At 35.9% G+C, this 15857-nt stretch overlaps 1 pseudogene; it reads right to left on the bottom strand.

Moving 5' to 3' along the window:
- Window positions 1–186: 186 nt before the first annotated feature.
- LOC21385069 lies at window positions 187–12240 on the bottom strand (annotated as a pseudogene).
- Between the last annotated feature and the right edge of the window lie 3617 nt (window positions 12241–15857).

Genomic DNA, 15857 nt, shown 5'->3' with positions numbered 1-15857 from the left:
TTCATAGATAAAAACATTATTGATACACTGAAACGCGACTTAAAATTTATTCGTCGATAGAAGGAAAACTACAATAACAAACTGCAAATGCTGTGAAACCACACATTAGTTGTTCTCTTTCATTTCACGACCCTCTTTATTTTAAAAATAAACTAGAATCTAGCCAGTTTTACAGTAGTAAAAAATCTAGTTATTATAGGGTGTTGGTTCACCCTTCTCGTTGAGCCTAGCAGCTACAGCCACCGAAGCTGCGACTCCTGTGGGATGTGTAGTCAGGAACTTATCATTCCTCATTTCAGCGCCAATCACTCCCTCAGCATCTCTGCGTGTCGCTGGTCTGTCTCTGCGGGTAATTTTGAAGTATCATCCTACAAGACCAAAGAATGTCTATGAGATCAGTATTAACATAATCATAAAGACCACCAAAGAGTGTTTCAGATTTTCTATCGTAATAAAAGTATTATTATCGTACTGCAAGAACATCTCGGAGTTTTTGTCTTGTCCTCCTTTCTGGTTGTTTGAGCATTATGAGTGGCGGCCGACTGTGCTGCAGCGCCAACACCACCGGGGACAATGTTGATACGACCTGTTGCTCTTACTTCAGCCGCCTGTATCGCGGCGGCGTTGCTCCTCTCTACTGGCTTCTGACCGGCCATAATGGCCGTGGCTTCGAGGGCTTCACCAATTGTTATCCCGTCACCTTGAGTAGTGGGCGGTGGTACCAATGGCGCCCGCTGGCTATATATTGCGCAATCACCTTAGAGCACCAACAAAGAAAGGCCGTAATACGCAGTATTGTTGTTTTTTAATTTTTTTCTAATAACATATGTAACGAAATTATCTTTATAATATCAAGATCTAAGTAGTTTTTCTGGCCTAGTTATTGCCAAGATTGCCATCATTCTCTGTATTCATGCAGATTAAGGAGTTTAAACCTTTTGATCTTAAAGCTATGACCTTTGTTTAGAAATAGATAAAATAGGCAGTTTTATTCATCTTTTTAATATTAGACAAATAAATGGATAAAAGAAGTCAGTACGTGCTACTCATACATAAACCGGTCTTCTATATTTATCGTTTGCGATCTCGTTTTGAAGAAAACTGAGATTTTGTTAAAATTCCTTGCAAGAAAATAATCTAATGCCTTGACTAATTTCAAGAATTTCCTCTCCTTATTCATCTACAATATTATTTGTATATGTTAGACAAGTGTTTAGGATGGCTGCCACGTTGCAGAAGTGGTTAGATGTGTTGCCACGTTACTGAAGATTTTTATTTATTTTGAATCATTCAAAGTAGTCGTACTTAGCTTTTCGGAAGTTGCTGATTTTCAGTTATGCATGTTTGTTATCATGGCACAAGTTAAGGACCATGATGTTAGTGGGCTGTTGTTCATCAAGTTATAAATTGTAATGTTTCTGAAGTTAATGAATTATTCAGTTTTTGTTTCAAAATACGTTGCTCTCAATTAGTTTTTACACTGCAGTAATATTTCTTAAACACAGGAAAGCTTTGTTTTGTTTCTTTTCTTTTCTAAAACAACTACAATTGGTATCAGAGCACTCTTCTTAAGGGATCTGTGTGTGAGTTTGACGCGTCATGGAAGCCGAAGCCAGTTTCTCATCCATTGCTCTGCCAGTGTTCGGCGGAGACAACTACCAGATTTGGGCAGTACGCATGGAGACATACTTGGATGCTTTGGATCTTTGGGAAATAGTGGAAGAAGACTATGAAATCCTTGCACTACCAAACAATCCCACCATGGCACAGATCAAAGCGCAGAAGGAGAAGAAGACGAAGAAATCAAAGGCAAAGGCATGCTTGTTTGCTGCAGTCGCGTCCACCATCTTCATTCATATCATGTCTCTGAAGTCAGCAAAGGAGATATGGGATTATCTCAAGACCGAATACGAAGGAGATGAAAGGATCCGGGGGATGCAAGTCCTGAACCTGGTACGTGACTTTGAGTTGCAGAAGATGAAGAAGACTGAATCCATCAAAGAGTATTTTGACAGGTTGCTTAACATTGCAAGCCGAGTTAGACTACTCAGCTCGTCCCTGCCAGAATCAAGGATTATTGAAAAAATCCTTGTAACGATGCCTGAAAAATTTGAGGCAACAATTACATCCTTAGAAAACACTAAGGATATGTCAAAAATCTCTCTGGCAGAGCTGTTGAATGCTCTACAAGCACAGGAGCAAAGAAGAGCCATGAGGCAGGAAGGTGATGTTGAGGGTGCCTTACCAGCAAAACATCATGGAGCTGACAAAAACAAGAAGAAAAAGAAGAAGGGACAAGAAGGAAATTCGTTCTCTCCTGCTTTGAGTAGCAACGACAACAAAAATGGAAGTTTCAAGGGTAAATACCCTCCTTGTCATCACTGTGGGAAGAAAGGGCATCCTCCATTCAAATGTTGGAGGATACCTGAGGCAAAATGTTCCAAATGCAACTAGATGGGGCATAAAGCTATTATCTGTAAAAACAAAAATCAACAACAACGTGAAGATGCACAGATTGCTGATCAAGAGGAGGAGGACCAATCGTTCGTGGCTACCTGTTTTTCAAGCATCGAATCAAGTGAGAGTTGGCTCATTGACAGTGGTTGTACTAACCACATGACACACGACAAGGATCTTTTCAGGGAATTATCAAGCACAAACACGTCGAAGGTTCGAATTGGAAATGGCGAGTACATAACTGTGAAAGGAAAGGGAACAGTTGTAATCTCGAGCTACTCAGGTACAAAGTTCATTTATGATGTGTTGTATGTCCCTGAAATTGATCAAAACTTGTTAAGTGTTGGACAACTAATTGAAAAAGGTTATAAAGTTGTGTTCGAAGACAAAAGTTGCTTGATTAAAGATGTAGCTGGCCAAGATATCTTCAAAGTGAAAATGAAAGGGAAAAGTTTTGTTCTAAATCCATTGGAGGAGGAGCAATCTGCTTTCCTAATAAAAGAAAGTATCACAGAAGTTTGACACAAGAGGCTCGGGCACTATCATCATCAGGGGCTGTTGCAGATGAAATCCAAGATGATGATAAATGATCTTCCAGAACTTGATGATCGCATTCCAAACTGCAAAGCATGTCAGTTTGGAAAGCAAAGCAGAAAATCGTTTCCCAAGATAGCATGGAGAGCATCAAAGAAGCTCCAGTTAATCCACACGGATATTGCAGGCCCACAAAGAACGCCTTCCTTGAAAGGTAGTCTCTATTATGCTGCATTTATTGATGATTTCACCCGTATGTGTTGGATTTTCTTTTTAAAACACAAGTCAAAGGTGGCTCAAGTCTTCTGGAACTTTAAAGCCAGAGTTGAGAATGAGAGTGGCTGCAGAATTCAGACTCTTAGATCAGACAATGGCAAGGAGTACAACTCTGAATCCTTCAACCGATTTTGTGAGGAGGAAGGCATCCAACATCAACTAACTGCTCCATACACTCCGCAACAAAATAGATTAAGTGAGAGACGGAACAGATTCATGTTGGAGATGACACGATGTATGCTACATGAGAAAAACTTACCAAAGCAGTTTTGGGCCGAAGCAGCAAACATTGCTGTTTTTTTTGCAAAACAGGCTTCTCACAAGAGCAGTAAAGGATCAAACACCATTTGAGGCATGGTATGGTTATAAACCATCTCTGAATTTCCTTAAAATATTTGGATGTTTGTGCTTCACTCATGTTCCACAGATCAAGAGAGATAAACTAGATAAAAGAGCACTTCCAGGCATCTTTATTGGCTACAGCTCGGTTACAAAAGCCTATAAAATTTTTCATACACAAACTGGAAAAAATGTTATAAGCAGGGATGTGCACTTTATGGAAGACGAAGAGTGGAACTGGGATGATGCAAAGAAGATGGATCCAACCTCAAAAGAGCCAAAGCTCAAGTTTCCTGTTTCGGACATGGCAGAACAAAGCATAGGAGACTGGCAAAATGACATGGTGGATGACATTCCTGTCAGAGGCATAAGACCACTTTCTGATGTTTATCAAAGATGCAACATTGATGTGTGTGAACCTGCATATTATGAAGAAGCCAAGACAGATCAGAAATGGATAGCTACAATGGAGGAAGAGTTGTACATGATCGAAAGAAATCAAACATGGAAGCTCGTTGACAGACCACAAGACAGGAAACTCATTGGTGTCAAATGGGTGTTCAGAACCAAACTTAATGCAGATGGCTCAATTAACAAACACAAAGCAAGACTTGTAGTGAAAGGGTATGCTCAGATTTTTAGCATGGACTACTCAGATACGTTTGCACCAGTGGCTCGATTGGACACCATCAGGCTGTTACTTGCTGTAGCTGCTCAAAAGAATTGGAGAGTGTATCAACTCGATGTCAAATCAGCCTTCTTAAATGGTTACTTGCAAGAAGAAATCTATGTTGAGTAACCTGAGGGCTTTGTGAAGGAAGGAGAAGAAGGCAAGATTTATCTTCTCAAGAAGGCTCTTTATGGTTTGAAACAAGCTCCAAGAGCTTGGTACAACAGAATTGATGAACATTTGTTGAGCTTGGGATTTGCTAAAAGCTTATCTGAATCAACATTGTATGTCAAGCACATTGGAGCTGACATTCTTATTATCTCACTGTATGTGGATGATCTGCTCGTGACAGGAAACAACACAAGTCTTGTGGAGAAGTTCAAGCAAGAGATGATGGTGGTCTTTGAGATGACATATCTCGGTTTGATGACTTTTTTTCTTGGAATGGAAATCAAACAAGATGAACATGAAATATTTATTTCTCAGAAGAAATATGCCAAAGAGATCCTAAAGAATTTCAAACTCGATGATTGTAAAGAAATGAACACACCAATGAACTAGAAGGAAAAGCTCAGCAAAGAAGATGGAACTGACAAGATTGATCAAGCATATTTCAGAAGCATGATTGGTTGCTTGATGTATCTTACAGCAACTCAGCCTGACATCTTGAATGCTGTAAGCATTTTGTCTCGGTTCATGCATTGTGCAAGTGAAATGCATCTCAAGGCTGCAAAGAGAGTGATTAGATATGTCAAAGGTACCTGTGATTTTGGCATCAAATTCACAAGAAGCAAAGAGTTCAAGCTGGCTTGGTGTTTTCTCTTGGAGCTCAAAAAAATAAGAAATTGTAGCTCAATCTACAGCTGAAGCAGAGTTTATTGCAGCCACAACTGCAGTGAATCAAGCTATGTGGCTAAGAAAGATTTTAATTGATCTTAACATAGAGCAGAAGGAAAGCACGGTGATTCATGTTGACAACCAAACTACTATTGCTATTTCTCATAACCCTGTGTTTCATGGGAAAACTAAGCATTTTAACATCAAGTTATTTTTTCTAAGGGAAGTACAAAAGGCTAGAGATGTGGTTCTTTTCTACTGCAAAACAGAAGATCAGGTTGCTGATATTTTCACAAAGCCTCTACCCGTCAACAAGTTTGAATTTTTCAGAAAGACACTTGGAATGTGCAGCATCTAAATAAGGAGGAGTGTTAGACAAGTGTTTAGGATGGCTGTCACGTTGCAGAAGTGGTTAGATGTGTTGCCACGTTACTGAAGATTTTTATTTATTTTGAATCATTCAAAATAGTCGTACCTAACTTTTAGGAAGTTGCTGATTTTCAGTTATTGATGTTTGTTATCATGGCACAAGTTAAGGACCATGATGTTAGTGGGATTGTAATGTTTCTGAAGTTAATGAATTATTCAGTTTTTGCTTCAAAATACGTTGCTCTCAATTAGTTTTTACACTGCAGTAATATTTCTTAAACACAGGAAAGCTTTGTTTTGTTTCTTTTCTTTTCTAAAACAACTACAGTATATGGAAAACCAATAAATTACAGATCAACGTAAAAAAAGACCATATTGATAGGAACTAACAAAACCAATTAAAAAAAAATGAAAAAGCGACGCAAATAATCACTTAATTAGTTCAAAATATAGTATATAATACTAGGAAGGACCTGTCCGCCAACTGCCTCAGTGACTATACGCCGACCAGGAAGATCAGTCTCGGTCATGCTAATTCCTTAAACATCTCCACCACCTAAGCCATCATTAATGTCGTAGTGACCAACAAAACCAGCCTTCTCGTTCCGCGAGGCGGCCGACTGCATCGTCGCGGCAGCACCGCCTTTCTCCGTCTTTCCGAGCATGAGATTCTCCGCCGATCTCGACGTGGCTGTTCTTGACTCATTTCTTTTTTTCCGTCAAACTTCAGAAGAAGTCTTGATCTAGAGGGGAAGAAGAGAGAATGAAATCAACTATTGTAATCGATACGGACAAGGGCTGTTTTTGGATCCGGAGAAGAGGGTTTTGATAGTACCATGATATTTATCTAGTTGGTAATTTCAAATTGTATGTGCATGCATGGGACATGCAGAATATGACATGTAGTTCTACGTGGTGGGAGAAGAAGGGAGACTGGAGTAACTTGGCGATGTCGGAGTGGCAGTGTAGCACTATTTCTAAAGTGCGGGTTCTGTTGCTAAATCAGTAGCTTATATATACATTGTCATGAAGACGAATAGTAGAGCTACAAGTGGCACTAATGGAGAAATTAATTAAAAAGGGCACTATTGGATCCCCTGAGACAAACAAATAACTACATGTATATATATAGGTTATTATAGTAATTTTCTGTATATATACAGGTGTCAGGTGTGTGTGTGTGTGTGTAGACTACAAATTTTCGTTGTATGTTTATATGCGTAATTTCTTTAATTTCTGATGGTTACCGTTCAATATGGTGTCTTTCATAGGCATTTATTTTTATTTTTTTTCCTGAGATATGTAGTTTAGAACAAAATTGCAGTGTTTCACATACGTCGATCAATGTTTTTTTTTATTTATTTAACTTTTATCTATTTGGTTTCTCTTACAGATTCAATTCAACAAGTATAAGTTTAATCAGAAAAATATATATTAGAGATGTCGTTTATACGCTGACTAAAATTTTAAAACGACATATTTTTCTTTCTTAAATGGGTCTCCAAAATAATTTATTTATTCAGTATCGATTTTAATAAGATAAAAAAGATTGAAAAAAGTCAAAACGGCACAAATTATGTTTATTTTCTGTATTCGTCATTAATTCTGAATCATGATTCATAGTTCTCTATAGTGTTTTTCTCTCACAAAAAACACATGTAAAAAGAGAATGATTCTAAATCCATGAACCAAACGTTTACTAAAATTAGAAGTGTAAGTAGCATGAGAACACGATAGTAAAGTTATCTACAGTATTTTTCTCTTACAAAAAACACACGTAAAACGAGAATGAGTCTGAATTATGGTTCTGAATTTATGAACTAAACGTCAACTAAAATTAGAAGCGCAAGTAGCATGAGAACACGACAGTAAAGTTGAAATGATAACAAACTGAAAAGGAACAAAACTAAAAACGACACCATAACCAATGAGCCATAAAAAAGTAAAAGCCACCAAAATCATAAACGACATTAACGTGAGAGAAAAATGAAGACGATATTAAAGTAAGAGACGAAATCTAATGAAATAAAGTATGAACATAAGGAAAAAAAGGTGAAAACCACTCAAAATCATTAACGAGATTAACATGAGCACGAGGGAACCATAATAAGAAAAACGAGAACAGCAAAAACCATGAAAAATCCTCGTTATATTAACATGAGAGAACACAAGAAAAATAAAAACGATAACGAAGTCAAAAGGACCGCAAATAAAACACAACAATTTTTTTTTTTTTTTTTCAGAAGAAAACACAACTATTTGATTTAACGATAATAAATAATAAACAAATTACAAATGATGATAAACGACATTTTCACAAGAAACCACGCCGATTTGCAAAGTGGAAACTGGAAACGAATTATGATAAACACGCAGAACAGTAAAAGTCAATTAACTAATTAATTACATACTTGCATGGCTTGACAAGGATTGAAGAATTAAATTTGATAATTTAGTATATATTCTGCAACTATTTATGAGGACGATTATGGTAAACTTGATCACATACGATTTTCAATCATCGATTAAAGAGAGGGAAAACAAAGAACAACACATTAGTTTTATTCTAAAGAATTCGAATTAGTTCGGATTCAAGAGTTCGAAAAATATATATTATATATATATATATGTATAATTGTATGAATGTCGAGGCACGTGAACCACGTTGTTCTTAAAACAGATTCGTCCCCTCCGGCGTGTGCTTGAGGTTACGTTGGACGTCCGTCTCCCAGGATACAACGACAACGACGGCAGCTCAATGCACTTTCGAAACCGTCCGGCGAACTAGAACTTGATCTTTCCTCTATCACCAAAACCGAACTACAAGAACTACTCAAGGAAATCCGGAACAAACCAAGAGAGAGAGAGAACCGAAAAAGAGAAGAGAATTGTGAGAAAGTATGTTTCTATCATGTGGAGTTTTGGCCTTTATATAGGCTCCAAAATCTGGGTGTTACACCAAGACATTATGGTGTAATAACCCAGATTTATTCCCGGAATAATGGTGATTAAAATCAACCAAAACGTTTTTTGATTTCCCATGGTGAATCTGGCTAGTAATTCAGCTTTTGATGATGGAAAACCGAAGCCATGAAAGCTTGATTCGGTTTGCCTCTATTGATCACCATTAAGGTCTCATTATGGTCTTTAACCATCATTGTTTTATGCCAAACGGAAGCTGAAAGGTCTTGGCTAGAGCAAAAAATAAAATCGCAAAAGTAAGCTCGCGCGGAGCAGGTATATATAGCTCGGATTACACTTTGATTCGACAAAGTTCTTAGAGTCCAAACCAGAAGGAAAACTCGACGACACCCTCTATTATAATATAAGGCCCGCACTGGTTCCGATAACACATCAACTCAATCTTAGTTCAGTACTTTGCTAGTGTGGTGATTAATTAGCGAGAGTGATCATAAAAGCAAAAAATCAAAAATCAAAAAATAAATAAAGGGCCATGAAGCAGTACAACAGAAATACTTCCATATATATTCTTCGCCACAACAATCATATTGTCAAAGCATCTGAATCTCCATCAATCCCCGCCGTCTTCGCCTTCACCGACTCGACCCTCGATTCCGGCAACAACAACGGCCTCGCGACGATCTTCCGGGGCGACCACCCTCTGTACGGCCGTGACTTCCCTGGCCACATTCCCACAGGTAGGTTTTCCAACGGAAAGCTCACAACTGACTTTTTGGTCTCCAACCTCGGCATCAAGGACACCTTGCCGGCCTAACTCAGCCCGCGCCAAACCGACTGGGACTTGACGACTGGGTCAGCTTCGCCTCGGGGGCTCGGGCTTAGATGACACTGTTGGATTCTTAATCTAATATTGAACTTACATGTGAATAATCATATATCGCAGATTGTCATATAAGGTTAAAATCTATTTAAAAGTGATCTACTAAGATTTAGATAATTTAAACTTTAATGTATCTGATTTAATGTGTAGAAATTTAAAGATAATTCTTATGTTTATGATGGGACTAAAATATAAATACTAAAAAATAATAGAAAAATTATTTATCTATCATAGTTATGGTCCTTAAATTACACATGATATTCTATTCTTTCTGACATCTCATCATCAAAAAGAGCCGTATTCTATTTATACCTTCCACGTATAAATATAGTACGTTAACTGCAAAGAATTAACATATTGCAAGACCATTTGTATACTACACCGTTTTAAATATATTATTATAATATACAATAACTATCACATTACATCCCTTAATAATTATATGTTCAGTGCATATCAGCCCTATTTTTTTTTTTAATTGTTTCAATTTGATGAACAAAATATCGATTCCCAAACCTACAACTTCAAGCTTCAAGACCTTCTTTCCAACCTCCAAACTTCCTTACCTCTTTCCAGGATCCTCTACTTTGACATCTATGCTTCCATAATGGACATGATCGTTAACGTAACCCAACTAAATATGGTATATATATGACTAACTAATTTTGTACTTACTAATAAAATTTGGCTCTAATTTTGGTTTAATATTTTGCTTACTATATATATGTGTGTGGCTTTCAAAACTCTCTTCAAGGATGTTGCAGGATGGGTATGCTAGAGATGGATCCTTTGCATTGTGGGTTTACCAATGTGCCCTGATGCATCTCAACTCATCTTTTGGGATTCCATGCATCCTACGAAAGTTGCATGCACAAGGCTAGGGCTGCCAATCTGGATAACGACATGACAATACGACTCCAAACTCGTACGAAGTTAGCAGGTTTGAGTTTATTATAAATAGGTTTACGTCATAATCGGGTTGACATGATTAACATAATTAGTAAATGGGTTCGGTTAAGATTAACCTCTCAACACGAAGTGACACGAATTAACATGATTAACTATATGTGTCATCTGTAATATAAAGATATGTGGTATAACATGAAAGTTTATACGACATATTAAATACAAATAATGTGAATTTTAATATTTATAGGTAAAATTCATTTATTTTTCTTAAAGGAAAAGATTAATTGACCAATAAACATGTTAAACCTGTCTTGATTATATTAAATAAGTCATTATTATATTAATTATTTATTTCATATATTAATTTAAATTGATTATACAGGTTGACACGATTAATAAATAAGTCGTGTTTGAGTTAACATTTTTGATACCTTTAATAAATATGTTGCGTTTGAGTTATTATTTTTTAACACGATTAATAAATGAGTTGACATGAAGAATTACGACCCTTACACAACGTCATTGGTTGTTAATTACTTTTTCCAAACTGCGCGCCGGCTTCATTAATTAGCATAAATAGTTATAAGAGTAAATAGATTGATTTATTATGCCTTTATATTAGGAGTTGTATGGTATATTTTTTTAAATTTTTTGTTTAACAATTGTCGTCTAGGTTATTTTCTTTATTGCCATTGGTTTCTTGGACGAACATTGGACTAATAATAATAATTTTGTATATTTATGTATCCTATTCCCTACTTCCTTTTTTTTTGTTTGTTTTTAAATAATAAATGAAGAAATAAAGAAATAAATAAGCAATTTTGTATATTTATGTGAGTATCTAAGCTCAGTTGTTTATTTAATAATCCTACAGTAGGAGTAAGGCACACATTACTGTCTCGTTTATTTCACTGATTTAAATTTTTAATTTTAAGTTTTTACAGTAAAAAATTCTCAAAAAATATCAAAAAAACAAGAAATTGTAGCTCAATCTACAGCTGAAGCAGAGTTTATTGCAGCCACAACTGCAGTGAATCAAGCTATGTGGCTAAGAAAGATTTTAATTGATCTTAACATAGAGCAGAAGGAAAGCACGGTGATTCATGTTGACAACCAAACTACTATTGCTATTTCTCATAACCCTGTGTTTCATGGGAAAACTAAGCATTTTAACATCAAGTTATTTTTTCTAAGGGAAGTACAAAAGGCTAGAGCTGTGGTTCTTTTCTACTGCAAAACAGAAGATCAGGTTGCTGATATTTTCACAAAGCCTCTGCTAGTCAACAAGTTTGAATTTTTCAGAAAGACACTTGGAATGTGCAGCATCTAAATAAGGAGGAGTGTTAGACAAGTGTTTAGGATGGCTGTCACGTTGCAGAAGTGGTTAGATGTGTTGCCACGTTACTGAAGATTTTTATTTATTTTGAATCATTCAAAATAGTCGTACCTAACTTTTAGGAAGTTGCTGATTTTCAGTTATTGATGTTTGTTATCATGGCACAAGTTAAGGACCATGATGTTAGTGGGATTGTAATGTTTCTGAAGTTAATGAATTATTCAGTTTTTGCTTCAAAATACGTTGCTCTCAATTAGTTTTTACACTGCAGTAATATTTCTTAAACACAGGAAAGCTTTGTTTTGTTTCTTTTCTTTTCTAAAACAACTACAGTATATGGAAAACCAATAAATTACAGATCAACGTAAAAAAAGACCATATTGATAGGAACTAACAAAACCAATTAAAAAAAAATGAAAAAGCGACGCAAATAATCACTTAATTAGTTCAAAATATAGTATATAATACTAGGAAGGACCTGTCCGCCAACTGCCTCAGTGACTATACGCCGACCAGGAAGATCAGTCTCGGTCATGCTAATTCCTTAAACATCTCCACCACCTAAGCCATCATTAATGTCGTAGTGACCAACAAAACCAGCCTTCTCGTTCCGCGAGGCGGCCGACTGCATCGTCGCGGCAGCACCGCCTTTCTCCGTCTTTCCGAGCATGAGATTCTCCGCCGATCTCGACGTGGCTGTTCTTGACTCATTTCTTTTTTTCCGTCAAACTTCAGAAGAAGTCTTGATCTAGAGGGGAAGAAGAGAGAATGAAATCAACTATTGTAATCGATACGGACAAGGGCTGTTTTTGGATCCGGAGAAGAGGGTTTTGATAGTACCATGATATTTATCTAGTTGGTAATTTCAAATTGTATGTGCATGCATGGGACATGCAGAATATGACATGTAGTTCTACGTGGTGGGAGAAGAAGGGAGACTGGAGTAACTTGGCGATGTCGGAGTGGCAGTGTAGCACTATTTCTAAAGTGCGGGTTCTGTTGCTAAATCAGTAGCTTATATATACATTGTCATGAAGACGAATAGTAGAGCTACAAGTGGCACTAATGGAGAAATTAATTAAAAAGGGCACTATTGGATCCCCTGAGACAAACAAATAACTACATGTATATATATAGGTTATTATAGTAATTTTCTGTATATATACAGGTGTCAGGTGTGTGTGTGTGTGTGTAGACTACAAATTTTCGTTGTATGTTTATATGCGTAATTTCTTTAATTTCTGATGGTTACCGTTCAATATGGTGTCTTTCATAGGCATTTATTTTTATTTTTTTTCCTGAGATATGTAGTTTAGAACAAAATTGCAGTGTTTCACATACGTCGATCAATGTTTTTTTTATTTATTTAACTTTTATCTATTTGGTTTCTCTTACAGATTCAATTCAACAAGTATAAGTTTAATCAGAAAAATATATATTAGAGATGTCGTTTATACGCTGACTAAAATTTTAAAACGACATATTTTTCTTTCTTAAATGGGTCTCCAAAATAATTTATTTATTCAGTATCGATTTTAATAAGATAAAAAAGATTGAAAAAAGTCAAAACGGCACAAATTATGTTTATTTTCTGTATTCGTCATTAATTCTGAATCATGATTCATAGTTCTCTATAGTGTTTTTCTCTCACAAAAAACACATGTAAAAAGAGAATGATTCTAAATCCATGAACCAAACGTTTACTAAAATTAGAAGTGTAAGTAGCATGAGAACACGATAGTAAAGTTATCTACAGTATTTTTCTCTTACAAAAAACACACGTAAAACGAGAATGAGTCTGAATTATGGTTCTGAATTTATGAACTAAACGTCAACTAAAATTAGAAGCGCAAGTAGCATGAGAACACGACAGTAAAGTTGAAATGATAACAAACTGAAAAGGAACAAAACTAAAAACGACACCATAACCAATGAGCCATAAAAAAGTAAAAGCCACCAAAATCATAAACGACATTAACGTGAGAGAAAAATGAAGACGATATTAAAGTAAGAGACGAAATCTAATGAAATAAAGTATGAACATAAGGAAAAAAAGGTGAAAACCACTCAAAATCATTAACGAGATTAACATGAGCACGAGGGAACCATAATAAGAAAAACGAGAACAGCAAAAACCATGAAAAATCCTCGTTATATTAACATGAGAGAACACAAGAAAAATAAAAACGATAACGAAGTCAAAAGGACCGCAAATAAAACACAACAATTTTTTTTTTTTTTTTTCCAGAAGAAAACACAACTATTTGATTTAACGATAATAAATAATAAACAAATTACAAATGATGATAAACGACATTTTCACAAGAAACCACGCCGATTTGCAAAGTGGAAACTGGAAACGAATTATGATAAACACGCAGAACAGTAAAAGTCAATTAACTAATTAATTACATACTTGCATGGCTTGACAAGGATTGAAGAATTAAATTTGATAATTTAGTATATATTCTGCAACTATTTATGAGGACGATTATGGTAAACTTGATCACATACGATTTTCAATCATCGATTAAAGAGAGGGAAAACAAAGAACAACACATTAGTTTTATTCTAAAGAATTCGAATTAGTTCGGATTCAAGAGTTCGAAAAATATATATTATATATATATATATGTATATATATAGCTCGGATTACACTTTGATTCGACAAAGTTCTTAGAGTCCAAATCAGAAGGAAAACTCGACGACACCCTCTATTATAATATAAGGCCCGCACTGGTTCCGATAACACATCAATTCAATCTTAGTTCAGTACTTTGCTAGTGTGGTGATTAATTAGCGAGAGTGATCATAAAAGCAAAAAATCAAAAATCAAAAAATAAATAAAGGGCCATGAAGCAGTACAACAGAAATACTTCCATATATATTCTTCGCCACAACAATCATATTGTCAAAGCATCTGAATCTCCATCAATCCCCGCCGTCTTCGCCTTCACCGACTCGACCCTCGATTCCGGCAACAACAACGGCCTCGCGACGATCTTCCGGGGCGACCACCCTCTGTACGGCCGTGACTTCCCTGGCCACATTCCCACAGGTAGGTTTTCCAACGGAAAGCTCACAACTGACTTTTTGGTCTCCAACCTCGGCATCAAGGACACCTTGCCGGCCTACCTCAGCCCGCGCCAAACCGACTGGGACTTGACGACTGGGTCAGCTTCGCCTCGGGGGCTTGGGCTTAGATGACACTGTTGGATTCTTAATCTAATATTGAACTTACATGTGAATAATCATATATAGCAGATTGTCATATAAGGTTAAAGTTTATTTAAAAGTGATCTATTAAGGTTTAGATAATTTAAACTTTAATGTATCTGATTTAATGTGTAAAAATTTAAAGGTAATTCTTATGTTTATGATGGGACTAAAATATAAATACTAAAAAATAATAGAAAAATTATTTATCTATCGTAGTTATGGTCCTCAAATTACACATGATATTTTATTCTTTCTGACATCTCATCATCAAAAAGAGCCGTATTCTATTTATACCTTCCACGTATAAATATAGTACGTTAACTGCAAAGAATTAACATATTGCAAGACCATTTGTATACTACACCGTTTTAAATATATTATTATAATATACAATAACTATCACATTACATCCCTTAATAATTATATGTTCAGTGCATATCAGCCCTATTTTTTTTTTTAATTGTTTCAATTTGATGAACAAAATATCGATTCCCAAACCTACAACTTCAAGCTTCAAGACCTTCTTTCCAACCTCCAAACTTCCTTACCTCTTTCCAGGATCCTCTACTTTGACATCTATGCTTCCATAATGGACATGATCGTTAACGTAACCCAACTAAATATGGTATATATATGACTAACTAATTTTGTACTTACTAATAAAATTTGGCTCTAATTTTGGTTTAATATTTTGCTTACTATATATATGTGTGTGGCTTTCAAAACTCTCTTCAAGGATGTTGCAGGATGGGTATGCTAGAGATGGATCCTTTGCATTGTGGGTTTACCAATGTGCCCTGATGCATCTCAACTCATCTTTTGGGATTCCATGCATCCTACGAAAGTTGCATGCACAAGGCTAGGGCTGCCAATCTGGATAACGACATGACAATACGACTCAAAACTCGTACGAAGTTAGCAAGTTTGAGTTTATTATAAATAAGTTTACGTCATAATCGGGTTGATATGATTAACACAATTAGTAAATGGGTTCGGTTAAGATTGACCTCTCAACACGAAGTGATACGAATTAACATGATTAACTATATGTGTCATCTGTAATGTAAAGATATGTGGTATAACATGAAAGTTTATACGACATATTAAAT

The sequence above is a fragment of the Morus notabilis genome, unplaced genomic scaffold (assembly GCF_000414095.1).
Source record: "Morus notabilis unplaced genomic scaffold, ASM41409v2 Scaffold1278, whole genome shotgun sequence".
Taxonomy (NCBI): Eukaryota; Viridiplantae; Streptophyta; class Magnoliopsida; order Rosales; family Moraceae; genus Morus; species Morus notabilis.
This window is presented reverse-complemented; position numbering and strand designations above follow the sequence as displayed.